General features: G+C 43.6%; 1 protein-coding gene across 6 annotated transcripts in view; it reads left to right on the top strand.

Annotated features, from left to right (window-relative positions):
* Positions 1 to 25,467, top strand: part of LOC120022860 (thyroid hormone receptor beta) — a 147,626-nt gene that overhangs the window by 53,826 nt on the left and 68,333 nt on the right. For all 6 annotated transcript variants that reach the window (XM_038966905.1, XM_038966904.1, XM_038966899.1 and 3 more), the window contains exon 2: positions 25,236 to 25,334. The gene's annotated coding sequence lies outside the window, so the exon portion shown is untranslated. The remainder of the gene's footprint in view (positions 1 to 25,235; positions 25,335 to 25,467) is intronic.

Raw genomic sequence — 25,467 nt, 5'->3', positions numbered from 1 at the left:
ACTTGGATTAAATATCAGGAATTGTGAAAAACTGAGTTTAAATGTATTTGGCTAAGGTGTATGTAAACTTTCGACTTCAACTGTATGTAGTTCTCTCTTGACCAGGACCCATTAAGCTCTGGTAAAAATACTGCACTAATTGGGTACCATTTGGGACGCAGTCCAAGCCTCCACGGCCCTCGCTACCAGGCTAACAGCCTCGCTACCAGGCTAACAGCTTCGCTAACTGGCTAACAGCCTCGCTAACAGGCTAACAGCCTTGGATATACACACAGCCATTGTGAAATGTCCATGCCAAATTTCCTCTCTACGGTCTGAACTGTGAACTGGTGAACTCAAGGAGTGAACTAGCAGAGTGAGCCCAGAAGCAAATACCCCGGTGTCTTGACTGGTCCAACTGAATGGCCCGCGAGCCAATCAACAGCCTAAGAAACTACCGGTTCGAGCCAATCAAGAGCCTGAAAACCCCTGTGTGAAAACAACATGAGCCTGAATGGCTTTTTGTTATTTTTCCGGATTGGATTGAAGTAGCTGATGCCTTGAAACATTAGCACAGACTTTGTTGTTACTTAATAGAATAATGAGCTTAAGCACCGGAGGGGCCAAAACCCAGTCCATTTCTTACCCACACATAAACAAAACAGGCTATACAAAAATGTAAGTTCCAAAGAAGCTCTCTAGGCCTTAATGTTATGCTCTCCTGTTACATCCCCATGCCCCACATCTTTCTGCTTCAACTCATCTGACTTACTACTCAGGAAAGCAGGCCAGCATTTGATTTACAGTTGGAAATAAGTCATACAGCCAAGAAATTCTCCCACAAATAGACATGTAGATAGAGACAGTACCAAATACTTTTACACACAATCTAAGTAGGTTATCCTCCAAAGAACATCTCACAGAGAAGTAATACAGACATTTTTATTTAACTAGGAAAGTCAGTTAAGAACAAATTCTTATTTACAATGACATCCTAGGAACACAGCTCCGTTGGTGACCGTCGTTCAGGGACAGAACGACAAAGTTTTACCTTGTCAGCTCAGGAATTTGATCTAGCAACCTTTGCGGTTACTGGCCCAACGCTCTAACCACTAGGCTACCTGCCGCCCCCAATACAAATACAAATAGAAATGCATTCCTCCATTTGCCAGAACAGAGAGAGAGGATGTTATGCAAATTGGTTTGATATGTTTTGACTGACTAATAACATCAAAATTACAATGGTACATTTTCTGATTACGTTTTCTGATGACATTTTCTGATGACATTTTCCAGCAGCTAGACAGAGGAGAATGAGAGAGGGAGAAACACAGAAAGAGAAAGTGAGAGAGACAGAGAGAGAAAGTGAGAGAGACAGAGAGAGAAAGTGAGAGAGCGAGAGACAGAAAGAGAAAATGAGAGAGTGAGACAGAAAGAGAGAGTGAGAGAGGCAGAAAGAGAGAGTGAGAGAGTGAGACAGAAAGAGAGAATGAGAGAGTGAGAGACAGAAAGATGGAGTGAGAGAGAGAGAGAGAAACGAATAGTAGTGCAGGGTTGGAGAAAAGAGAGGCAATGATGGAAAAAGGCACAATTGCACAATTGGCCCAGTGTCGTCCAGGTTCTGCTGGGTTAGGCTCTCATTGTAAATAAGAATTTGTTCTGTACTGAATTGCCTAGTTAAATAAAAGTGACTTTTTAAAATAAATGTCCAGAGGGCCCTCTGAAAAAGGGGTGATGAAACCTCCTGTGCGTGTTGGCAGCAGGACAGACGGGAGAGGAGGGCACGCACACACACACACACACACACACAGGGCCCATGTGGCAGGCTGGGAGAGACGGACAGCCAGCGGTTACATAACTGAACCAACAGGCCACACCACCATAGCGCCTGCTGGGGGAGGGGATGCTGCCACACTTTGTGTTGCTCTGCACTGTACTGCCTGCCTGCTGAAGGCGGGGCTGCCACCACCACATTCCTTGAAGGTGAAGGCACATGACCTGGCAGAGAGAGAGAAGTGGGAGAGAGAGGACATGCCATCGGAGCTATGACAACCATGAGCCATGATTAGAAACGTTTCCCCTAACCCCCTACCAATCCTCCCGCACAGACACACACACACACACACACACACATACACATCAACTTGATAGAAGGCGAATAACTAGTAATGACAGAAAGATTTGCACAGTAATAAATGCCTAATTGAAGAGGATCTGTAAAGGACTAGCTGGCATGCGGCCTTGACTTACTGTCTACCCCGCCCTACCATGAGATGCAGTTCATGTCAGTACACGCTCTGACATTGTAGTTATGATAGCCCTCCCTGCCATCATCTCCAAAATACTATTCACAAAGCAGCAGGAACTTTACCAGGAGAAGACAGCTGATTGAGAGGAGGGGGGAAGAAGAGGGAAGGAAGAGGAGAAAGGGAGGGAAGAATCTTGTTGGGCCTACAGGCCTGCACTGACTACTGTCTGTTCCCTGGCAGAGGGGACACCTCAGAACTTATGTAAGACGTAGGCCTACCCCAGACGTATTGATATTCCAGGCGTTATAATAATGCCTTATGGGTAGGGCCAGGAGTTTTTCTGACCACATGACCTAAACAGGATCAACTTTAGGGTCTAGGGCTCTATGCCATAGTAATAGCCTACAATTAGGCCTTACTTATAAGCAAGCTGGGCCCAGAGTTGTTCCTGGTCAGAATAACTCCTAGATCTAGGCATACTGTGAGAGATGATGTTGCTTTGAGGCTGCTGCGGATAGTGGGTATCAGAAATGATTTTAACCACTTACAGGATATCAGAGATTAGAAGCATTGTTTGTAATTTGCAGATAAGATTGAGGTATAAAAACAACAATGTCAACTTCTCTCTTGATCACAGCCCAGGTGTTTCTCCTTAATATTTCAGCTATATACTTTGAAGGGTTTGATTAAGCTTATTTATAGTGCCTGCCAGATGGACAGGGTGTGCACTTTTAGGACTGTTCCATTGGTGCCAGGCAAGCTCGATGCTGTGCTAGATAAAATATTTTGAAAGTACATATTCTATTTGAACGCCAGGTCTGCCACACCACAGAGTAGTGATAACTTCACGGCCTGTTTCCCTTTCAGAGGTATTATTGGGTTTAGTTTGTCAGAGGTCCACACTCTGGGGTGGGTCGGCTACAGCGCTAGCTTCACACTGTTAGTCTATGGTTGGTTTTGGTATTGTTAAACAAAGTTGTCAGGAACACACGCTGATTTAGACTTGTTTAGCTCACAGAGCTTGCAACATTGTTTCTTCTTTTGTCTCTCTGTTGTCTGCCGATGCCAAGGGTTGTCTCAAAAACAAAAGCAGTGAGAGGAAAAAGGGCTAGAATTTGGATACGGTACATGGAAAAAAACATATTGGCGCCACCCAAAAAACATGTGATGTGCTGCTTGGCAGTTGTGCTGCCTTCAAGCACAGAACGAGAGAAAAAGGGAGAGGAGAAGATACAGGGAAGAATAGAGAAAGGGAGGGAAGGAAGTAGTGAGCGAATGAGAGGGAGATAAATTGGTGTGTGTTTGTGCGTGTGCGTGTGCGTGTGCGTGCGTGCGTGCGTGCGTGCGTGAGAGAGAGAGAGAGAGAGAGAGAGACAGTCTGGGCTGTCTTTCTCTTTAAGTTAAATCATGGGGAGAAACCGAGGGAGACAGGGAGAAGGATAGAGAGTGAAAGAGAGACCAAGACAGAAGAAAGAGAGAGAGGAAGCTTTCCAAAAACAAGTTAGAGCTCAGCCCAGCGCAATGCTGCTTTTAACATGAATATTTTCTATTTTGGTTTTCAGTTTGTCCCAAATGGCTCCCTATTCTCTACATGCCCTGGTCAAAAGTAGTGCACTATAAAGGGAAAAGGATGCCATTTGGGAAGCAGTCATAGTATTTTGTGGGCCTCATTTTCTCCCTCTTATTTTCCCTTTTTTATTTCAGTCCGTTTGTCCAAAATAATGCCTGTAAAAATTCTGCTGGATGCTGTTTTTTATTTGAACCCGACAACATCTCAAGCTGAAAGAGAGAGAGAGAGAGAGAGAGAGAGAGAGAGAACTGTTGTGTCGTTCGAGACCTCAAAGTGTGTGTGTGTTGTGTATGGATGTGTGTGTTTTCAAAGAACTGAACTCAAAGTACTCCAACAAACAAAACAAACAACAAACAAAACACATTTGACACAATAACTCAACCAAACTCCAACTGTCAAATAGCTAGAGCATGAGGTTTTGTGGGAGAAAAAGAACCATGACGTGATGGGTGTTGGATTGACTTGTCAAACCTTCACGTTTGGTCTATGGGAGATTTGCCTCGCAAAGAAGGGTACCTATTGGTAGATGGTTACAAATAACAACACCTATATCTCTATTGGGATATATGTGTTGTGGGTTTGGTCTTGCACCAGTTAAACCTGTAGTTAGTGAGCTGGTTCATAAGGATTGTATACTTTTATATCCCTCTATTTACCCACGTACAACAATTGTGAAGATTTATAGTATCCAGAATAGGTCTGACTAAGGTTTCGCATAAGCTAGGTCTTTTAAATGCCATATGTTCATAAATGCTATAGGTTCATAGACACTATATACTGTATATATTTTTTATATAGTATATTTTATAGTATCCAGAATAGGTTGTCTGTATGACTAGGGCTTAGTATAATCCCACTAGAAAGGTCTTGTAAAAGCCATATAGTGTCAGACCCAGAGCTAAGCATCAGGGTCATGTCCATGTTCATACAGCAGAATGCTGTTGTTGACAGATGTGGTCCAATAGCTGACCTCAGCTGTACAGTTAGCCTTTCCATTGCAGGGTTTTTTCTGGATCAAATAGGGGCTTAGGTGGTGGGTGTGGCCAATGGTGCAGTCACGAACCAAACATTTTACAGGCCCTCCTGTTGGCTGCAGTTTAAAGCTAATTTCCTGCAATTCTTCACATTTTGTAATCAGGCTGAGACACAAATGTGTAGTTTCAAAAGAAATTTCCTACAATTCTTCACATCTTGCCATCGGGCTGAGAGAAAATGTGCAGTTTTAAAGCTAATTTCCTGAAGTTCTACATATTTGATGGGTGTGGGGGACACTAAAATTCTAAACTCATCATGAGGGCCACAGTGGCTCGCAGATCTGCGTACCCACATCCATACCCACACAGCCAGAGCTGGCCCTAGCCTTTTGGGGGCCCTAAGTGAAATTGTGTTGCCCCCCCCACCCCATGTTGCCATGGGGCAGAGAGAAGATTTTGCAATTTTATGACACATTTCTTGTCATTCTACACATTTTGCCATAGGGTGGAGAGAAATGTTTGCTGTTTTTAATATGAGATCTGAGTGAGAGTGACTAACACAATCAAGGGGGGCCCCACGGTCGTTAAGTTTAGATAACTTACCAATCAATTTTTTGATAAAGGCTAATTGATAAAGGCTAATTGATAAAGGCTAATTGATAACGGCTAATTGATAAAGGCTAATTGATAAAGGCTAATTGAGTGACTGACAGTGACTAAAAACAAAAAAACTGCTAAATACATTTGAACCAAATGTCGAAATTACAACTTGTGTATTCTATTATTCTAGCTCTCAACAGGAAGTTGAGCCTCCGACTGAAATACACAAAACATTTATAATTTGGGGATTGTTAGTTCTCAAAGTTCTAAAAACAAATATATATGTATAGGTCCATTATCTTTTCTACATGCTTTATATCTGGTTTTAGTCGTTCAAGTTTACACTGAAAAGGTCAAAAAGAAAAGGCTTTAAAGGAAGCTAAGCATGGTTCCTATTCAAAATCAAATCAAATGTTATTTGTCACATGCGCCGAATACAACAGGTACCTTACAGTGAAATGCTTACTTACAAGCCCTTAACCAACAATGCAGTTTTAAGAAAATACCCCCCCAAAAAAGTAAGAGATAAGGATAACAAATAATTAAAGAGCAGCAGTAAAATAACAATAGCGAGGCTATATACAGAGTCAATGTGGAGGCTATATACAGAGTCAATGTGGAGGCTATATACAGAGTCAATGTGGAGGCTATATACAGAGTCAATGTGCGGGGGCACCGGTGTCGAGGTAATTGAGGTAATATGTACATGTAGGTAGAGTTATTAAAGTGACTATGCATAGATAATAACAGAGATTAGCAGTGGTGTGGGGGAGGGGGTGCAATGCAAATAGTCTGGGTAGCCATTTGAATAGATGTTCAGGAGTCTTATGGCTTGGGCGTAGAAGCTGTTTAGAAGCCTCTTGGACCTAGACTTTGCGCTCCGGTACCGCTTGCCGTGAGAACAGTCTACGACTAGGTTGCCTGGAGTCTTTGAGACCTTCCTCTGACACCGCCTGGTATAGAGGTCCTGGAAGGCAGGAAGCTTGGCTCCAGTAATGTACTGGGCCGTACAGACTACCCTCTGTAGTGCCTTGCGGTCGGAGGCCGAGCAGTTGCCATACCAGGTAGTGATGCAACCTGTCAGGATGCTCTCGATGGTGCAGCTGTAGAACCTTTTGAGGATCTGAGGACGCATGCCAAATCTTTTCAGTCTCCTGAGGGGAAATAGGTTTTGTCGTGCCCTCTTCACGACTGTCTTGGTGTGCTTGGACCATGTTAGTTTGTTGGTGATGTGGGCGCTAAGGAACTTAGCGCTCCACTACAGCCCCATCGATGGGAATGGGGGCTTGCTCTGTCCCAGTGCATATTCTGTATGTTGCCTCAGGCCAGGGTCTATCCTTTGTGAACGTTTATTATTTATATAGAACAGAATAGGCCTGTGTGACGAAGATTTAGTATAAGCCCTGATTGTTTTTTTGTAAAGGCTATAGGTTCATAGGGTCAGACCCATTTGTTAAACATGCTTCCCATCTACAGTTCTTATGTTTTTTGTCTCTATATTGCCTCAGGTCATGTGCTCGCTCGTACAGGATGCTGTGGTTGGCAGATGTGGTCCTGACCTTTAAAATGGCCGTACATATTTTAGATCACACGTGATATAGTACGACCGTTTGTTGTCAAACACTGGAGTCTACTGCACCGTACAGAAACCCTGGGTTCAAATAGTCTTTGTTTTCTTGCAAATCCGTAATCTGCTCTTGATTGAGCCTCCCCAACCATATGGACCCTCTTTAGTTAGTAACAGAGTGCATCTCGATCTCTTGTAGCGTTGCTGAGTAAAGTAGGTCCTGGTCAAAAGTAGCACACTAAATCGGATAGGGTGCCATTTGAGAAGCACTGTCTGCCTTAGAACAAGGTCAAGTTCTATAGGCCCTTTGCTTTGTTGCTCTCTGTCTGTTTTGTTTTGTTGTAGGCCGCTGGGTCTTCTGACTCCACAGTCTCTCTGTGTGTTTGTTTACTGATGAAGCACGCTTTTATCCGTTTATAACTGGCTATTCAGCTCTCTCTCCACCCCTTTCTCTCCCCCTATATCTCTCCACTCAACATCTCTCTCTCTCTCTTTGGTTATGCTGTGGCCTCTAGAGTCCTACGTCATTCCATCCTTCTCCCATCTGTTTGTCCACATTAGACAGTGATCTAGCGGTTGTTTCCCCAAAGCAACTCAGTCCCACCGTGTGTTATGGGATCCCCAGGAATGTTCTATAGATTGGAGTTTGATACAACCCTTGATCAGAAGCCTTTATAACTGAAGAAGAGCTTTCTGTCAATATTAGAATCATGAGAATGTATTTCTTCTAGGGACTGCACCATTTATTTTATTTGCATGTTGAAGTTAATATGGAGCCGTAAGGTCAACAAGCCGGTTAGGAACCTGTTTAGCTCAGTGAAAACAATCATGTGATCTCTTTTATAACGCATTCATCTCTGACTGTGTCCCAAATGGCCAACACTATTACATATATCGTGCATGACTTATGACTAGACCATCTGCACTATAGTGAAAAGGGTGCCATTTGGGACACACTCACAACCTTTATAATGTAATGAACACAATGGGAGACAGAGAGCTGGTTTCAAGCGCAGGGCGCAGCAGGTGTTTATTGTAGAGGACCACAGGAGGAGGCAGGTAGCTGGGTCCAGGGGCAAGCAGAAGGTCATACACAGGGGTCCAAAAAGGTAACAGTACAGGCAGGGAAACGGCTAGTAACGTTGTCTGGGAGATAAGGCAATAGGTTGATTACAGGAAATCCGATAGGCTAAAGTACAGGCAGGGAATAGGCGTCGTTAGTAATGCAGGCCAAAACTATCATACACAGGACGATTAATTACGGTCAAACCCAACGCTTCGAATAGAAGTGTGTCACAAAACAAACAATACCTCACAATGATGGGGTGCAAAGAACTGAACTAAATAGTGTGTGATAATGACATACAGGTGTGTGAACAGGTGATCAGAATTCAGGTGATTGGGATCTGGAGAGTGAGCTGCGTTCAGGGGATCTATGTGTTTGAGAGTGTGAGCTGGAAAGTGAGCTGCGTTCAGGGGATCTACGTGTTTGAGAGTGTGAGTTGGAAGCAGACATTACATATAATGCATTCAGCCCTCCCTCTGATTCATTCAGCCATCCCTCTGATTCATTCAGCCATCCCTCTTATTCATTCGGCCATCCCTCTGATTCATTCGGCCCTCCCTCTGATTCATTCGACTCTCCCTCTGATTCATTCAGCCCTCCCTCTGATTCATTCAGCCCTCACTCTGATTCATTCAGCCCTCACTCTGATTCATTCAGCCCTCACTCTGATTCATTCAGCCATCCCTTTGATTCATTCAGCCATCCCTTTGATTCATTCAGCCCTCCCTCTGATTCATTCAGCCCTCCCTCTGATTCATTCAGCCCTCCCTCTGATTCATTCAGCCATCCCTTTGATTCATTCAGCCCCTCTGATTCATTCAGCCGTCCCTCTGATTCATTCAGCCCCTCTGATTCATTCAGCCGTCCCTCTGATTCATTCAGCCCCTCCTCTGATTCATTCAGCCCCTCCTCTGATTCATTCAGCCGTCCCTCTGATTCATTCAGCCATCCCTTTGATTCATTCAGCCCCTCCTCTGATTCATTCAGGCGTCCCTCTGATTCATTCAGCCCCTCCTCTGATTCATTCAGCCGTCCCTCTGATTCATTCAGCCCCTCCTCTGATTCATTCAGCCGTCCCTCTGATTCATTCAGCCCCTCCTCTGATTCATTCAGCCCCTCCTCTGATTCATTCAGCCCCTCCTCTGATTCATTCAGCCGTCCCTCTGATTCATTCAGCCCTAGTGTGTTCCCAGGTCATCTCTTTGTGGGTTAAGGCCCGCACTGCCTGAATGATTTTAGCTGTCTTGTGCCACGATTTTGCCATCCCAGAAGTCATAGGCAAATTCTAAGGTCTGAGAATGCACACAATAATACGATTATTTTGAATAGTCAGATTAATATAATAGTTTGATTTTAAACATTTACAAGCTTTGCAAGAAGAACAATATCCCTAAAAATATTGTTTAGCCTATGTGACATCTAAAATCAGGCTACCTGATGGGTTTTTGATAAATGCACAAAATCGCCAATCAAAATAAACATGATTGCCTATTTGATTCTAAGTTCGGACATATAAAGTTAGGATGTACTGTCAAATTCTCTAAAACGATGTTGGAGATGGCTTATGGTAGAGAAATTAACATTACATTATCTGGGAACAGCTCTGGTGGACTTTCCTGCAGTCGGCATACCAATTGCACGCTCCCTCAAAACTTGAGACATCTGTGGCACTGTGTTGTGTGATAAAACTGCACATTTTAGTGTCCTTTTATTGTCCCCAGCACAAGGTGCCTCTGTGTAATGATCATGCTGTTTAACCATTTTTTGATATGCCACAGCTGTCAGGTGGATGGATTATCTTGGCAAAGGATAAAATGCTCACCAACAGAGATACAAATTTGTGCACAACATTTTTGTGCATGTGGAAAATTTCTGGGATCTTTTATTTCAGCTCATGAAACATGGGGCCAACACTTTACATGTTGCACATATTTTTGTTCAGTGTACATTGGAACCAGTCATTAAGTCTAACTGAAATGCCACTCTGACTCCTGAGGAATGTGGTATTTCCCAATAACACATAACTTACACAACACCGCCTAATCAGTTGTACACTCTTATAAAAAAAAAAGGTTCTATCTAGAACCAAAAAGGGTTTTCCTATGGGGACAGCCTCAGAACTCTTTTGGAACCCTTTTTTCTAAGAGTGTGGTGATTCAGTGGGTGTTTTATTAAGGTAGAAATGAGAACACTGAGATTAGGAGCTTGTATAAATACATGATCCAGTACCACTACTAGAGGTCGACCGATTATGATTTTTCAACGCCGATACCGATTATTGGAGGACCAAAAAAAGCCGATACCGATTAATCGTGTTCAACATGTTCAATTTGGTTTAAATAATGCAAAAACAAAATGTTGGAGAAGAAAGTAAAAGTGCAATATGTGCCATGTAAGAAAGCTAATGTTTAAGTTCCTTGCTCAGAACATGAGAACATATGAAAGCTGGTGGTTCCTTTTAACATGAGTCTTCAATATTCCCAGGTAAGAAGTTTTAGGTTGTAGTTATTATAGGAATTATAGGACTATTTCTCGCTATACCATTTGTATTTCATATACCTTTGACTATTGGGTGTTCTTATAGGCACTTTAGTATTGCCAGTGTAACAGTATAGCTTCCGTCCCTCTCCTCGCTCCTTCCTACCTGGGCTCGAACGAGGAACACATCGACAACAGCCACCCTCGAAGCAGCGTTACCCATGCAGAGCAAGGGGAACAACTACTCCAAGTCTCCGAGGGAGTGACGTTTGAAACGCTATTAGCGCGCACCCCGCTAACTAGCTAGCCATTTTACATCAGTTACACCAGCCTAATCTCAGGAGTTGATAGGCTTGAAGTCATAAACAGCAGAGCTGCTGGCAAAACGCACAAAAGTGCTGTTTGAATGAATGCCTACCATCGCTCAGTCAGACTGCTCTATCAAATCATAGACTTAATTATAACATAATAACACACAGAAATACGAGCCTTAGGTCATTAATATGGTCGAATCCGGAAACTATAATTTCGAAAACAAAACATTTATTCTTTCAGTGAAATACGGAACCGTTCCGTATTTTATCTAACGGGTGGCATCCATAAGTCTAAATATTCCTGTTACATTGCACAACCTTCAATGTTATGTCATAATTACGTAAAATTCTGGCAAATTAGTTCGCAACGAGCCAGGCGGCCCAAACTGTTGCATATACCCTGACTCTGCGTGCAATGAACGCAAGAGAAGTGACACAATTTCACCTGGTTAATATTGCCTGCTAACCTGGATTTCTTTTAGCTAAATATGCAGGTTTAAAAATATACACTTCTGTGTATTGATTTTAAGAAAGGCATTGATGTTTATGGTTAGGTACATTCGTGCAACTATTGTGCTTTTTTCGCAAATGCGCTTTTGTTAAATCATCCCCTGTTTGGCGAAGTTGGCTGTCTTTGTTAGGAAGAAATAGTCTTCACACAGTTCGCATCGAGCCAGGCGGCCCAAACTGCTGAATATACCCTGACTCTGTTGCAAGAGAAGTGACACAAAGACATTCATGTTAGCAGGCAATATTAACTAAATATGCAGGTTTAAAAATATATACTTGTGTATTGATTTTAAGAAAGGCATTGATGTTTATGATTAGGTACCTTTTTCGCGAATGCGCACCGCATCGATTATATGCAACGCAGGACACGCTAGATAAACTAGTAATATCATCAACCATGTGTAGTTAACTAGTGATTATGATTGATTGATTGATTGTTTGTTTTTTATAAGATAAGTTTAATGCTAGCTAGCAACTTACCTTGGCTTCTTACTGCATTCGCGTATTAGGCAGGCTCCTCGTGGAGTGCAATGAGAGGCAGGTGGTTAGAGCGTTGGACTAGTTAACCGTAGGGTTGCAAGATTGAATCCCCGAGCTGACAAGGTAAAAATCTGTCGTTCTGCCCCTGAACAAGGCAGTTAACCCACCGTTCCTAGGCCGTCATTGAAAATAAGAATGTGTTCTTAACTGACTAGCCTAATTAATTAAAGGTGTAAAAAAAAAAAAATATGATAATAATAATTTTTAAAAATAGGCCAAATCGGTGTCCAAAAATACCGATTCAAGATTGTTATGAAAACTTGAAATCGGCCCTAATTAATTGGCCATTCCGATTAATCGGTCGACCTCTAACCACTACTGTATGCTTGTAATCGTTAAAGACTGGGGAGTTTTTCAGGATAAACAAAGAAAACGAAATTGAGCTAGGCACAGGCAAATTCCTAGAGGAAAACGTAAATCAGTCTGCTTACCATCAGACACTGGGAGATGAATTCATCTTTCATTAGGACAATAACCTAAAACACAAGGGAAATCAACACTGGATTTGCTTACCAAGAAGACAGTGAATGTTCCTGAGTGGCCGAGTTACAGTTTTGACTTAAATCGGCGTAAAAATCTATGGCAAGATTTGCAAATGGCTCTCCAGCAAAGATCAACAGCCAACTTGACAGAGCTTGAAGAATACAAATAATAATAATGTGCAAATGTTGCGCAATCCAGGTGTGGAAACTTCTCAGAGACTTACCCAGAAAGACTCACAGCTCTTAGAGACTTACCCAGAAAGACTCACAGCTCTCAGAGACTTACCCAGAAAGACTCACAGCTCTTAGAGACTTACCCAGAAAGACTCACAGCTCTTAGAGACTTACCCAGAAAGACTCACAGCTCTTAGAGACTTACCCAGAAAGACTCACAGCTCTTAGAGACTTACCCAGAAAGACTCACAGCTCTTAGAGACTTACCCAGAAAGATGATAAGATAAAACTTGATGCGATTGCTAAAATTGGAATAATACGCATTGTCACAAACTTGCGTCAGACACATGAATGGGATGGCATACAAGACTCGCTGACACAGGCATTTTTCATTTCTCTAGTCTATGATTCTACTGTACACCCCCCTCCTCCTCCCCTCCCCTCCCTTCATTCTCCATTGTTTCTATCTTTTTTTTTTTTTTTGCCAAACAGCTTACCGCAGTATCCTTAAAGTCCCTGCGTTTGTCCTGAGTTGTCCTCGCCTTTACCCAGCATGCACTTCGGTGATTTGGGTGCTCTGTCAGAGCGGGCGCACGGTTTTGATGAGATGAGGGGAAGGAGGGAGGAGGTAGGAAGGCAGGAGGGATAGAGGGAGGACAGTGGAAGGCAGACATTGTGATGCTGTCTGTATATGTGCTGCTCTCACACCAAACTACCACACTCCCACCGCCCTCCTCTCCTCCCCCATTCTCTCCTCCCCCCTCCTTCCACCTCCTCTCCCCTCCTCCCTCCTCTCCCCTCCTCCCTCCTCTCCCCTCCTCCTTCCTCCTTTCCCCTCCTCTCCCCTCCTCCCTCCTCTCCCCTCTCCTCCCTCCCTCCTCCTCCCTCCTCTCATTTCCCCTCTCCTCCCTCTTTCCTCTCTCCCTCCTCCTCCCTCCTCTCCCCTCTCCTCCCTCTCCCCTCTCCTCCCTCTCTCCTCCCTCCCTCCTCTCCCCTCCTCCTCCTCCTCCCTACCTCCTCTCCTCTCCCCTGTTCACCCAAACTACATATTTTCTCTATCATTCTGTCTCTGTAATTGTGTGCATGTGGATGAAAACAGAGTGTTACAAAGCAGAGTGGAGAACTGTGTCTGGGAGCACGCTGCACACAGTCCTCATCTGACCTGCACTCAGACTGGCACAGTAGCGAAAGGGAGGGATGAGGGAGAGAGGGACTGGGAGTGAGATGAAGAAATAGTGGGAGAGAGAATGAGAGGGCAGGGCTTGGGGAGCCAAAGGGGTTCATGCATTTTAAACGATTCTGCGCTGTTTATTTTGTCTAGTGTCACAATGTTGTGTATTCTCCATATGACTGGTTCTCCCTCTATCTCTGTATCTTTCTATCTTTCTCTCTCTGGAAGTCAGATCAGGAGCTTAGTGCTACACACTATGATGATTTCAAATCCTGTACCAATTTGTAGCACCCATATACTGTAGATCTATACTTCTGGTGAAGAAGAGGTTTTTTTCTGCTAGTGACTGACTATCCCTTCCTTGACATAGTCTTCCTGCTACATTACTGGCAGCCATTTTGGGGCACATCAAACAGAATTAGCCACATAATCACCACAGTAATGGGACACAGGAGTAATGAGGCAGGAGCCCGGGCGAGGGGGGCCGGAGGATAATCTGTAAATAACAAAAACAAATCACATCTGGGGTTTGAACTGGGGACTTCCTAAATCAAGATTGCTGTGTGTACTGGAATGTATCTGGTTCCCAGAAACACACTGTCCTTCTAGGAAACCTGTCTGTCTGCCGTCTGTAGCAGCCTCCACGTGACCTGTCTGTCTGCCCCTCTGTAGCAGCCTCCACGTGACCTGTCTGTCTGCCCGCTGTAGCAGCCTCCACTTGACCTGTCTGTCTGCCCTCTGTAGCAGCCTCCACATGGTCATGATGACCTGTCTGTCTGCCCTCTGTAGCAGCCTCCACATGGTCATGATGACCGGTCTGTCTGCCCTCTGTAGCAGCCTCCACATGGTCATGATGACCGGTCTGTCTGCCCTCTGTAGCAGCCTCCACATGACCGGTCTGTCTGCCCTCTGTAGCAGCCTCCACATGACCTGTCTGTCTGCCCTCTATAGCAGCCTCCACATGACCGGTCTGTCTGCCCTCTGTAGCAGCCTCCACATGGTCATAATGACCTGTCTGTCTGTCTGTCTGTCTGTTGTAGCAGCCTCCACATTGTCATGATGACCTGTCTGTCAGCCTCCACATGGTCATGATGACCTATCTGTCTGTCTGTCTGCCCTTTGTAGCAGCCTCCACATGGTCATGATGACCTGACTGTTTGTCGGTTGTAACAGCCTCCACATTGTCATGATGACCTGTCTGTCAGCCTCCACATGGTCATGATGACCTGTCTGTCAGCCTCCATGTGGTCATGATGACCTGTCTGTCTGCCTGTTGTAGCAGCCTCCACATTGTCATGATGACCTGTCTGTCTGTCTGCCCTCTGTAGCAGCCTCCACATTGTCATGATGCCCTGTCTGTCTGTCTGTCTGCCCTCTGTAGCAGCCTCCACATTGTCATAATGACCTGACTGTCTCTGTTGTAGCAGCCTCCACATTGTCATGATGACCTGTCTGTCAGCCTCCACATGGCCATGATGACCTGTCTGTCAGCCTCCATGTGGTCATGATGACCTGTCTGTCTGCCTGTTGTAGCAGCCTCCACATTGTCATGATGACCTGTCTGTCTGTCTGTTGTAGTAGCCTCCACATTGTCATGATGACCTGTCTGTCAGCCTCCATGTGGTCATGATGACCTGTCTGTCTGCTTGTTGTAGCAGCCTCCACATTGTCATGATGACCTGTCTGTCTGTCTGCCCTCTGTAGCAGCCTCCACATTGTCATGATGACCTGTCTGTCTGTCTGCCCTCTGTAGCAGCCTCCACATTGTCATGATGACCTGACTGTCTCTGTTGTAGCAGCCTCCACATTGTCATGATGACCTGTCTGTCAGCCTCCACATGGTCATGATGACCTGTCTGTCAGCCTCCATGTGGTCATGATGACCTGTCTGTCTGCCTGTTGTAGCAGCCTCCACATTGTCATGATGACCTGTCTGTCTGTCTGTTGTAGCAGCCTCCACATTGTCATGATGACCTGTCTGTCTGCTGTTGTAGCAGCCTCCACATGGTCATGATGACCTGTCTGTCTGTCTGTTGTAGCAGCCTCCACATTGTCATGATGACCTGTCTGTCTGTCTGTCTGTCTGTCTGTTGTAGCAGCCTCCACATGGTCATGATGAACTGTCTGTCTACCTGTTGTAGCAGCCTCCACATTGTCATGATGACCTGTCTGTCTGTCTGTTGTAGCAGCCTCCACATGGTCATGCTGACCTGTCTGTCTGTCTGTTGTAGCAGCCTCCACATGGTCATGATGATTGAATTGTCATGTAAGGTATTTTTAGGTCAGTTGCATCATTGAGGCATATTTTTAGGATACTCCGTCTGTAATCTTTCTAGGAGTTCTGCTTTCAGTCAGTCATTGTATAGTAGACTGCATGACAAGCTGGGCTTCAATCTTCAGAGGAAATAACACCTTTATTAGATGGCCTTCGAACCAGAGATTATATGCAGAGAAATGTCAAGTAGAAAACTCTTTTAGATTTTGAGTAATAAGGGGTTGAATGCTAACTGAAAATACATCAAATCAAATGTTATTGGTTGTGTACACAGATTAGCAGATGTTATTGGTTGTGTACACAGATTAGCAGATGTTATTGGTTGTGTATACAGATTAGCAGATGTTATTGTTTTTGTACACAGATTAGCAGATGTTATTGGTTGTGTACACAGATTAGCAGATGTTATTGGTTGTGTACACAGATTAGCAGATGTTATTGGTTGTGTACACAGATTAGCAGATGTTATTGGTTGTGTACACAGATTAGCAGATGTTATTGGTTGTGTACACAGATTAGCAGATGTTACTGGTTGTGTACACAGATTAGCAGATGTTATTGCCGGTGTAGCAAAATGCTTGTGTTTCTAGCACCAACAGACCCAGTAATAATACCTAACAATAAGACCTACAGTTGAAGTCGGAAGTTTACATCCACCTTAGCCAAATACATTTAAACTCAGTTTTTCACAATTCCTGACATTTAATCACCACTTAATTTTAAGAATGTGAAATATCAGAATAATAGTAGAGAGAATGATTTATTTCATCTTTTATTTCTTTCATCACATTCCCAGTGGGTCAGAAGTTTACATACACTCAATTAGTATTTGGTAGCATTGCCTTTAAATTGTTTAACTTGGGTCAAACGTTTCGGGTGGCCTTCCACAAGCTTCCCACAATAAGTTGGGTGAATTTTGGCCCATTCCTCCTGACAGAGCTGGTGTAACTGAGTCAGGTTTGTAGGCCTCCTTGCTCGCACACGCTTTTTCAGTTCTGCCCACGAATTTTCTATAGGATTGAGGTCAGGGCTTTGTGATGGCCACTCCAATGCCATTTTGCCACAACTTTGGAAGTATGCTTGTGATCATTGTCCATTTGGAAGACCCATTTGCGACCAAGCTTAAACTTCCTGACTGATGTCTTGAGATGTTGCTTCAATATATCCACGTAGTTTTCCCTTCTTATGATGCCATCTATTTTGTGAAGTGTGCCAGTCTCTCCTGCAGCAAAGCACCCCCACAACATGATGCTGCCACCCTCGTGCTTCACGGTTGGGATGGTGTTCTTCGGCTTGCAAGCCTCCCCCTTTTTCCTCCAAACATAACGATGGTCATTATGACCAAACAGTTCTATTTTTGTTTCATCAGACCAGAGGACATTTCTCCAAATAGTACGACATTTGTCCCCATGTCCAATTGTAAACCATAGTCTGGCTTTTTTATGGCGGTTTTGGAGCAGTGACATCTTCCTTGCTGAGTGGCCTTTCAGGTTATGTCGATATAGGACTCGTTTTACTGTGGATACAAATACTTTTGTACCTGTTTCCTCCAGCATCTTCACAAGGTCCTTTGCTGTTGTTCTGGGATTGATTTGCTCTTTTTGCACCAAAGTATGTTCATCTCTAGGAGACAGAACGCATCTCCTTCCTGAGCGGTATGACGGGTGCGTGGTCCCATGGTGTTTATACTTGTGTACTATTGTTTGTATAGATGAACATGGTACCTTCAGGCCTTTGGAAATTGCTCCCAAGTATGAACCAGACTTGTCTTGGCTGATTTCTTTTGATTTCCACATGATGTCAAGCAAAGAGGCACTGAGTTTGAAGGTAGGCCTTGAAATACATCCACAGGTACACCTCTAATTGACTCAAATGATGTCAATTAGCCTATCAGAAGCTTCTAAAGCCATGACATCATTTTCTGGAATTTTCTAAGCTGTTTAAAGGCACAGTCAATTTAGTGTATGTTAACTTGTGACCCACTGGAATTGTGATACAGTGAATTATAAGTTAAATAATCTGTCTGTAAACAATTGTTGGAAGGATTACTTGTGTCATGCACAAAGTAGATGTCCTAACCGACTTGCCAAAACTATAGTTTGTTAACAAGAAATTTGTGGAGTGGTTGAAAAACGAGTTTTAATGACTCCAACCTAAGTGTATGTAAACTTCCGACTTCAACTGTACATGTCGGTCTTTGAAGGAAACATTCAATATTTGTTGTGCAGATTTCGGTGCATATTCATAGTCTTAAACTACATTAGTATATTCAGTTCGTATGGAATAACTTAGATGTGAATTGACATTTAATAGCTAAATGAATCATTTCAATCTCTCATGTCATGTCAAGATTATTTGTAGCATGACAGAATCATTGTAGACTCAAATGGATATAATATTCCATATTTGTTGCTTGATGAAGAACTTTAAAGCCTGGAGTGTTTTTAAGTGCTGTGCATCAGATGTAGGAAAATAAGAGATGAATGCCAAGCTCTCCTCTGAATCATTGAGTAACCCTTTCAAATATAACTCAATCACCATGGAAACACAGGGAAATGATAGAGTTGATCAGAGTGCATTGGGCAGATCGCTGTCACTCACCCCCCTCTCTCTCTCTCTTTCTCTACAACAGTGTCCCTCTTTAACCTGCCAATCTGCCTCTCTCCCTATACACTCTCTGACTTCTTCTTTCTCTCATTCACTCTCTTTCTCCTTTCTCTCTCTCTTTCTCTACAAGTGTCTCTGTTTAACCCACCAATCTGCCTCTCCCTATACACTCTCTCTTTCTGTCTCTCTCGCTCTCTCTTTTTCTGTCTCTCTCTCTCTCTTTCTCTCTCTCTCTCTCTCTCACACACACATCAACAATGATGAAATGATCTGTTTCAGACTGTTAAACTATAATATGTATGTAAACCGTACTTCATTAAATATTAGCATTAGCCTATTTACTATTATGAGCTTCCCCAAAAGGAAATGGCAGTTCAATGAAAATCTTTATTGAAAGGCGTTGTGCACTTACTTGTACTGAGAGAGAGAGAGAGAGAGAGACAGAGACAGAGACAGAGACAGAGACAGAGACAGAGACAGAGAGAGAGAGAGAGAGAGAGAGAGAGAGAGAGAGAGAGAGAGAGAGAGAGAGAGAGAGAGAGAGAGAGAGAGAGAGAGAGAGAGAGAGAGAGAGAGAGAGTTATACAAGTGATCACTGTCACTAGAAGAGGAATGGCTAACCCAGTCCTTCTGGCACTGAACTAATGGAGTCAAAAAAACAAATAAACAAGTAGCCTAGTTTCCTTTCGTCGTGTTCGTTCCTGTGCACTTCATTGGCCTGCTTCCTACAGTACCCAACTGTGTTGTTGTTTGTCTGGTTCCTTTGAGCCGCCAAATTAACTAGGAAGCCTTATTGTATTGTGTTTTCCTTTTGGCACAACTTCAAACACAACCTGGATCTTTACCAGCCGACCGACACTGAGCATGTCCGTTTTATAGCAGCATGGAGCGTTTCATTTAAACGCTTTCTACGAATATCAATTTCTCAGTAACGGCCTCGCCCACTTTAAGAAGCAGATTGGATCAGACTAGGGCTGGGCGATATATATTGTACCAGTGAAAAGTTTGGACACATCTACTCATTCCAGGGGTTTTCCTTATTTTTACTATTTTCTACATTGTAGAATAATAGTGAAGACATCAAAACTATGAAATAACACATATGGAATCATGTAGTAAACAAAAAAGTGTTTAACAAATCAATATATTTTATATTTGAGATTCTTCAAAGTAGCCATCCTTTGCCTTGATGACAGCTTTGCACACTCTTGGCATTCTCTCAACCTGCTTCATGAGGTAGTCAACCTGGAATGCATTTCAATTAACAGGTGTGCCTTGTTAAATAGTGGAATTTATTTCCTTCTTAATGCATTTGAGACAATCAGTTGTGTTGTGACAAGGTAGGGGTAGTATACAGAAGATAGCCCTATTTGGTAAAAGACCATGACCATATTATGGCAAGAACAGATCAAATACGCAAAGAGAAACGTCAGTCCATCATTACTTTAAGACATGAAGGTCAGTCAATCCGGAACATTTCAAGAACTTTGATAGTTTCTTCAAGTGCAGTCACAAAAATCATCAAGCGCTATGATGAAACTGGCTCTCATGAGGACCGCCACAGGAAAGGAAGATCCAGAGTTACCTCTGCTGCAGAGGATAAGTTAATTAGTGTTACCAGGCTCAGAAATTGCAGCCCAAATAAATGCCTCACAGTGTTCAAGTAACAGACAGATCTCAACATCAACTGTTCAGAGGATACTCTGTGAATCAGGCCTTCATGGTCGAATTGCTGCAAAGAAACCACTACTAAAGGACACCAATAAGAAGAAGAGACTTGCTTGAGCCAAGAAACATGAGCAATGGACATTAGACCGGTGGAAATCTGTCCTTTGGTCTGATGAGTCATAAGGAAAAACAGCCAACAAGTGCTGAGCATATCTGGGAAGTCCATCAAGACTGTTGGAAAAGCATTCCAGGTGAAGCTGGTTGAGAGAATGCCAAAAGTGTGCAAAGCTGTCATCAAGCTACTTTGAATCTAAAATCTAAAATATATTTGGATTTGTTTAACACTTGATTTCAACATCTGAACAAAGTGGACAGGCTAGCATGCTGTTCAAACAGTTGGAGACGGACAGAAGGGTGTGTTCATAACTATTCAACTCTTCTGCCTTGTTAGCTAGCGAATAGATCCAAATTTTCTAAACTTGAAATATAAATATTCCTATAAAGATTAGCTTGCTACACGTTACTAAGTGGGCTTTTGCTTGAGAGATTGTTTATGAGACCTGTGTTAACTTTCTATAATGCCTGCTACAAAAAGTTAGTCGTTATTAGTGAATGTGCATTATGCATGGTTCTGGTAAAAAAAAAAATATACAAAAAGGGCCTTTATCATAGATAGACTTGAATGCCAGATCAGTGATTATTGCAAAAGCAGGTTAAACTATTTTTCTAAAATAATTCAGTTATTAGTACGTCTTATGGTTGTGGAAGGCTTATATCTAGCCTAGGTATAATATTACAACCTCTGAATTCATTAGATAACAATGGCACCGGAGAAGAAGGCTGGCGTGTTTTTAACTTATTTTGTGCATAATGTTACCGCTACTGTCTCTTATGACCGAAAATAACTTCTGGACATCAGGACTGCGATTACTCACCACTGACTTGCAGAATCCTTTTTTCCCTTTAACGAGTCTGACGAGCCCGACGCAAATGATATACTCCCCAGATCCCCGTGATTTGCGTGAAGAGGAGGCAGAGAAAAAGGGGCCAGAGGGCGAGCTGCCTTCAGAAAATTCATAGTCGATTGAATAAACCCCCATTTCATTCCATTCTGCCATCAAACATGCAATCTTTGGAGAATAAAATCGATGACCTACGAGGAAGATTAAACTACCAACGAGACATTCAAAACTGTAACATCTTATGCTTCACGGAGTCGTGGCTGAACGATGACAGTATCAACATACAGCTGGCTGGTTATACGCTGTGCCGGCAGGATAGAACAGCGGCGTCTGGTAAGACAAGGGGTAGCGGACTATGTATTTTTGTAAATAACAGCTGGTGCACGATATCTAAGGAAGCCTCGAGCTATTGCTCGCCTGAGGTAGAGTATCTCATGATAAGCTATAGACCACACTATCTACCTAGAGAGTTTTCATCTGTATTTTTTGTTGCTGTTTACATACCACCACAGACTGAGGCTGGCACTAAGACAGCATTGAATGAGCTGTATTCCACCATAAGCAAACAATAAAACGCTCACCCAGAGGTGGCGCTCCTGGTGGCCGTGGACTTTAATGCAGGGAAACTTAAATCTGTCTTACCAAATTTCTATCAGCATGTTAAATGTGCAACCAGAGGGGGGAAAAACTCTGGACCACCTTTACGCCACACACAGAGATGCATACAAAGCTCTCTCTTGCCCTCCATTTGGAAAATCTGACCATAATTCTAACCTCCTGCTTACAAGCAAAAATTAAAGCAGGAATCACCTGTGACTAGTTCAATAAAAAAGTGGTCAGATGAAGTAGATGCTAAACTACAGGACTGTTTTGCTAGCACAGACTGGAATATGTTCCACGATTCCTCCGATGGCATTGAGGAGTACACCACATCAGTCATTGACTTCATCAATAAGTGCATCGATGACGTCGTCCCCACAGTGACCGTACGTACATACCCCAACCAGAAGCCATGGATTACAGTCAACATCCGCACTGAGCTAAAGGTTAGAGCTGCCACTTTCAAGGAACGGGACTCTAACCCGGAAGCTTATAAGAAATCCGCTATGCCCTCCGGGGAACCATCAAACAGGCAAAGCGTCAATACAGGACTAAGATCGAATCGTCGGATGTGGCAGGGCTTGCAAACCATTGCAGACTACAAAGGGAAGCACAGCTGAGAACTGCCCAGTGACACGAGCCTACCAGACGAGCTAAACTACTTCTATGCTTGCTTCGAGGCAAATGACACTGAAACATGCATGAGAGCACCAGCTGTTCCGGAAGAGTGTGTGATCACGCTCTCCGCAGCCGATGTGAGGAAGACCTTTAAACAGGTCAACATTCACAAGGCCGCAGGGCCAGATAGATTACCAGGACGTGTACTGCGAGCATGCGCTCACCAACTGGCAAGTGTCTTCACTGACATTTTCAACCTCTCCCTGTCCAAGTCTGTAATACCAACATGTTTTAAGCAGACCACCATAGTGCCTGTGCCCAAGAACACTTAGGTAACCTGCCTAAATGACTACCGTCCCATAGCACTAACATCTGTAGCCCTGAAGTGCTTTGAAAGGCTGGTCATGACTCACATCAACACCATTATCCCAGAAACCCTAGACCCCCTGCAATGTGCATACCGCCCCAACAGATCCACAGATGATGCAATCTCTATTGCATTCCACACTGCCCTTTCCCACCTGGACAAAAGGAACACCTATGTGAGAATGCTATTCATTGACTACAGCTCAGTATTCAACACCATAGTGCCCTCAAAGCTCACCAATAAGCTAAGGACCCTGGAACTAAACACCTACCTCTGCAACTGGATCCTGGACTTTGTGACGGGGCGCCTCAGGCGGTAAGGGTAGGTAACAACACATCCGCAACGCTGATCCTCAACACAGGGGCCCCTCAGGGGTGCGTGCTCAGTCCCTCCTGTACTCCCTCTTCACTCATGACTGCACGGCCAGGCACGACTCCAACACCATTATTAAGTTTGCCGATGACACAACAGTGGTAGGCCTGATCACCGACAACGACGACATTGTTGGTTAGGGGCTCGTAAGTAAGCATTCCACTGTAAGGTCTACACCTGTTGTATTCGGCGCATGTAACTAATAACATTTGGTTTGATTTGATGATTACTGACTGTTTGAAATGCAGTGTATTTGACATTTAATTGTACAACAAAGAGAAAACATTATGAAAATCTATATATATATTGTGAATCTTCCAGAAGTTAGAAAAAATTGAGATATGATTTTTAGGCCATATCGCCCAGCCCTAGATCAGACATGACGCGCAGAGAAATACTGAGTCATAAGAGAGAGAGAAAGAGAGGGGAAGGTGAGGGAAGGAGGGATAGCGGGAGAGAGTGTGAGAGAGGAAGAGGCAGAGAGGCCCTAGTGAAAAGGAAAGAAGAAGGGAAGAGGTTGTTGTGGGATCTGATCTAGAGGACTTCACGAGTCCAAAATGTTGGACCCGTTCCGAAATGAACCATCTGGAACCAATATGCATAAATAATAACTTTCAAACATAGAGACCCGTTCTAAACGGACCAGAAGACAACTAGACCCATTCCATATAGGCCTGGTCGGATCCAGACACGGTCCGATCCGAGTGAGGGAAGCAGCAGAAAACTACATTTTTAAGCTACTTTATTAACCGGACAATCTAGCAGGGATTGTGCTGTGTGTTTAGGCTACTGTGAGTGACATTGGGAACAGGGAGGAGGGAGGGAGAGATGAGAGACAGCAACCAACCATGCTGACTCGCGCTATAGTAGACTAATAGCTGACATAGCTAGGTTATTTATCATCCAATATGATTACAAAGTACCTGTCTTGACTGCATCAAACCGGGAGAAGCTAGCTAGCTAGGCTAACTGAGGCTGCATGCGCTTTCGCGTCCTACACAGTTACAAACAACAACAACTCCATTCAGAATATTAAGTACAGCTGTTGGTTGCTGTAGCCTATCCTCCTTTAACTTGTAATTCCATCATTTTAATTCCATCTTCCATTGATTAGATATCTACTAACTTTTGCCACACACAGAGGCTCTATGACTGTAGCCAATTGCCGCTTTGATGACTTATGATTGGTCATGAACAAGCTACACGCTCTACTCTCGTGAAAAGCAAGAGTAGCAGCATAAATTATACAATTTCTCTCTCTCTCTACTGCAGCAGTCACATTGGATCTGTACGGGTCCTCCCGGACAAGTCAGTTAAAATTACACATACCTGAGGTCCTGTGAAAATATATCAGATCCGACCCCGACCGTGACATTATTTAGAACCCGCCTGGGTCCGAAATCGGGTTTCAGGGTATTCAGGTACAGGTGGTTCCATGAAGACCTTTAGTCTGCTCCCCTCCTCCTTTTCTTTCTGCAGAAGTATATATGATTATGTTCAACACCAGAGGTTAATGATGTCGTAAAGCATGTCTGAGAGCTACTACTCCACACATCCAGCGTGTCACTGCACATATGTCTTCATATAGTCTTTTTAAAGCCTCGTAGTTGCAGTGCCTTCATACGTGTTACTGTTACCCAGTGCTTGAAGTGGAATGAAAAAAGGTGCCAGTACTCAAACAGTAGAACGTTTAAAGTGTCAGTACTTGCAGCGGCCCAATTCATTAGACTGTGTGTATTTGTGTGTGTGATAGTGTAGTGTTCAATGAAAACGGCCAATGCTTTCCTCCCTTAAATGGAGATCTTTCCAAAGCCTTTACATCCTCGCTGTCCCTAATGTATTGTTTTTGAAAAATTTTCTAAATCTATTTGCTTGGTAGTACATTTATTTGTTTATGCATGTGCTTGTTGAGGATTAGGCCTATCCATGAACATTGTTTTGGATTATAGCACCACACACGTCTACCTCTTTGTACGTATTTGAATGTAAACACTGTTATGATTGATTAAGAGACATGTAGTCTTGATGAGCCCAGGCACCAGTGTGTATAATAGAATCTGATATTTCTCCTCTGGTTTTCTTGTTCTTCCAGGGCTCTGTCTGGCGGGGCTCGGCAGCTCCTCAACCCGGCCTGGAGACTCCTCGGCTCCCTCCCTCCCTCTCTCTATCCCTCTCTCCCTACCTCCCTCTGGTAAGAATGGCCTTTTGTTGCACAATGCTCAGACAGCTAGCCAGCGTCCAACACCTCAAACACACACACACACACACACACACACACACACACACACACACACACACACACACACACACACACACACACACAC

Source organism: Salvelinus namaycush, chromosome 27 (genome assembly GCF_016432855.1).
Source record: "Salvelinus namaycush isolate Seneca chromosome 27, SaNama_1.0, whole genome shotgun sequence".
Taxonomy (NCBI): domain Eukaryota; kingdom Metazoa; phylum Chordata; class Actinopteri; order Salmoniformes; family Salmonidae; genus Salvelinus; species Salvelinus namaycush.
Note: the sequence above shows the minus strand (reverse complement) of the source record. Positions and strands in the feature narration are given on the sequence as shown.